Raw genomic sequence first — 3,545 nt, forward strand, 5'->3', positions numbered from 1 at the left:
AACTGTATCTAACTGGATAAGGTCAGCTACTTCAGAGCCAGGAACTGTATCTAACTGGATAAGGTCAGCTACTTCAGAGCCAGGAACTGTATCTAACTGGATAAGGTCAGCTACTTCAGAGCCAGGAACTGTATCTAAATGGATAAGGTCAGCTACCTCAGAGCCAGGAACTGTATCTAAATGGATAAGGTCAGCTACCTCAGAGCCAGGAACTGTATCTAAATGGATAAGGTCAGCTACTTCAGAGCCAGGAACTGTATCTAACTGGATAAGGTCAGCTACTTCAGAGCCAGGAACTGTATCTAAATGGATAAGGTCAGCTACTTCAGAGCCAGGAACTGTATCTAAATGGATAAGGTCAGCTACTTCAGAGCCAGGAACTGTATCTAAATGGATAAGGTCAGCTACCTCAGAGCCAGGAACTGTATCTAAATGGATAAGGTCAGCTACCTCAGAGCCAGGAACTGTATCTAACTGGATAAGGTCAGCTACTTCAGAGCCAGGAACTGTATCTAAATGGATAAGGTCAGCTACTTCAGAGCCAGGAACTGTATCTAAATGAATAAGGTCAGCTACTTCAGAGCCAGGAACTGTATCTAACTGGATAAGGTCAGCTACTTCAGAGCCAGGAACTGTATCTAAATGGATAAGGTCAGCTACTTCAGAGCCAGGAACTGTATCTAAATGGATAAGGTCAGCTACTTCAGAGCCAGGAACTGTATCTAAATGGATAAGGTCAGCTACTTCAGAGCCAGGAACTGTATCTAAATGGATAAGGTCAGCTACCTCAGAGCCAGGAACTGTATCTAAATGGATAAGGTCAGCTACTTCAGAGCCAGGAACTGTATCTAAATGGATAAGGTCAGCTACTTCAGAGCCAGGAACTGTATCTAACTAGACATGTTCACATACAGTATATACTGTGCTCTAATATACATGTTTCAGGGTAGATCTATGCACAGCAAATTATTTGTCAATTAGGCTATTCTTATAATATGTTTTAACTTTATCGAATATACATGGCTACTGTTTAATTGAGGGGAAGCCCAGCTTTCCAACGGTACATATTTATTTAGGCTATCTACTGTGCCGGCGGAAAGGTGTCAACATGAATGCTTAGTTAGCTATAGTTACCTAGCGAGAACTGCTATAAGTTAAGTTTTTAATTGGTTATCTAGTTAGTCGTTATTATATACCTGCTGCTGAAATATCGCTTGCTCTAAACGATTCATAATATTTAAAAGTGTGAATTACTTTAACTTGGAATCATGTGCGTTCAGGCTGGCGCATTTTCAATTTTCCGCAATGCACAGATTGACAGACTAGCGGGTCAATAAACATGAACAATTCAGATTCAGGACATGAATCCCCACTCTGCATGACTATTCAATGCAGATCCCGCCTTTTTTGCCTTGGTGTGTGTAACAGTATAGCTTTATAACGCCAATACCCGGGCGTGAACCAGGGACACTGCATCAACAATAGTCACCCACGAAGCATTGCTCCACAAAAGCCAAGGCCTCAGAGCGAGTGACGTCACCGATTGAAACGCTATGAAGCGCGCACCACCGCTAACTGCTAGCCGTTTCACATCCGTTACATGTGAATCTGGGCCGGCGATAGGCTACTTTGTTTTATAGAAGAGACGTATGCAAGTACTACAGAAGCCCACAGAGGACATAGAGATACAAAAATAATTCCCTCAGGTCTAGATCACTATTTATCTCAGGATCACGACATAACAAAAGTTGTTTTGTCAAGGTCACGAGATAATTTTCTCATGATCATGACATTACAAAAAACATTTTTTTTCGAGATTAACTCTATAAATAGGAATTTAATAATTTATGAAAGGTTGACAGTATGGTTGAACCGGCAGAGCCCACTGTGGATCAGGACGTGTTTTAATTGATTGCTACACTAGACATGTCATGCTAACATTATGCTTTCATTATCAGTTTATAAATTAGAGTGTTACCAGGCTTAATGTTCCTTACCGTGAGCTAAGAGATTGGGGAATCTGAGCCCTAAACAATGCCCGACAGGCAGCTAAGCCTCCCAGGCTGTATGCCACCCCCAAGACCAAAGCCAATCGCATGCAAGCAGCTAACTGGCTAGTCTTGTGAGCGAGCTAGCTAGCCAGGTAGTCATGTTAGTTAGCGAACTAGTTATATATGCTAGTTGTTAGCATGCATAACTGATATGTGTATAATTGTAAGGGACACTTCATGTTTTATGGATAATATTTATATGTATAGTGGGTGAGCTCCATTCCTGACAGTCTGATCAAATTCAATAGCAGTCTCAGTGGCTGATAAATCAGGATTCTACCTTGTAGGATATTTCATAGGTAAAGCTCCTGGCAGGCAGATTAGCAGTCAGTGCATTATGTATATGATCAAGACTGGGTGGGCTCTATTCCTGGCAGGCTTATCAGATTCAACAGCAGCCTCAGAGACTGATAAATCAGGACGCTGCCTAGTAGGCAGTCTGCAGGGAGCCTTATATATGAAACAGTCTACAAGGCAACATCCTGATTTATTGATTATTTATTCCTATTGATTCAAAACCCACTGCGAAATCGGCTTAAAGCAAAGTGACTTAAAGGACATGTGGAGTAATGAGTAGCCCTCTTTGTTTTCACAAGTAAAAGTGATTGCTTTTGGGCTTTATCTGCCTTTCCGAATGAAGACGAGTTAGACAATGAAAACATTTATTTTATGTTTCTGGCCTTGTTGACCAAATTACGGAGTGGCACAGATTCCCGATGATGAAACGAGCAGATGTCCGGTGCCCTCCGCTCAGCAAAATCGAATCCGCCTATTTATATACAACAATGGGCGAGTTCGTTTTGCATGGCCCAGTGGTGGACAGAGTTTGTACATTTTAGATCAATCCGTTGGTCCTTAACTGAAATCTCCACTCAACCGGGGAACCGGGCCATGGTGTCCCAAAGAAGTCCCGAAAATGCACATTGAGAAAAATCAGTTTTGTACCATGATTTGAATTAAATGAGAATTACAGGATAAGCAACACCTCCAACGAAATGCGGTGAATGCGCGTTCTATGGGAGGGGGATATATCCCATATACATGGGATAGCTGGTAGCTCGCCGTGATCGTATAGTGGTTAGTACTCTGCGTTGTGGCCGCAGCAACCCCGGTTCGAATCCGGGTCACGGCATTGCGGTAGACAATATCACGGCAAAAGGGCTCTTTTTGAATAGCTTCAAAACGTAATAACTATTCTTTGTTACGATCTATTTAAGTATTTCATGGGAAGAAATTAAGAAATATATCATATTTCTTATGCCGGTGAACCGACTCTTTCTACAGCTGGTTCATAGCCACGCCTAACACTTTTTTTTTTAACGAATCGTTTCACATGCTCCTCGAGCAGCCAATCCACGAAGCCTTACGTCATTTTTAGTAAACGTTTAACACCGCCTTATTACCTGCCATCAAGAAGCAACCAATCCGTGTAAAGTAAAATATGGTGCCGGCCAATGGCTGGTTGTTATTTACTTGGAATCGGATCTAACGAAA

The 3,545-nt window shown here is 42.0% G+C and overlaps 1 non-coding gene across 1 annotated transcript; it reads left to right on the forward strand.

Moving 5' to 3' along the window:
* The first annotated feature begins 3,111 nt into the window (after positions 1–3,111).
* On the forward strand, positions 3,112–3,183 carry trnah-gug (transfer RNA histidin (anticodon GUG)). The gene has a single exon. It is a non-coding gene; the product is annotated as a tRNA-His (tRNA).
* Positions 3,184–3,545: the final 362 nt, after the last annotated feature.

This window comes from Oncorhynchus clarkii, chromosome 16 (assembly GCF_045791955.1).
Source record: "Oncorhynchus clarkii lewisi isolate Uvic-CL-2024 chromosome 16, UVic_Ocla_1.0, whole genome shotgun sequence".
NCBI lineage: Eukaryota > Metazoa > Chordata > Actinopteri > Salmoniformes > Salmonidae > Oncorhynchus > Oncorhynchus clarkii.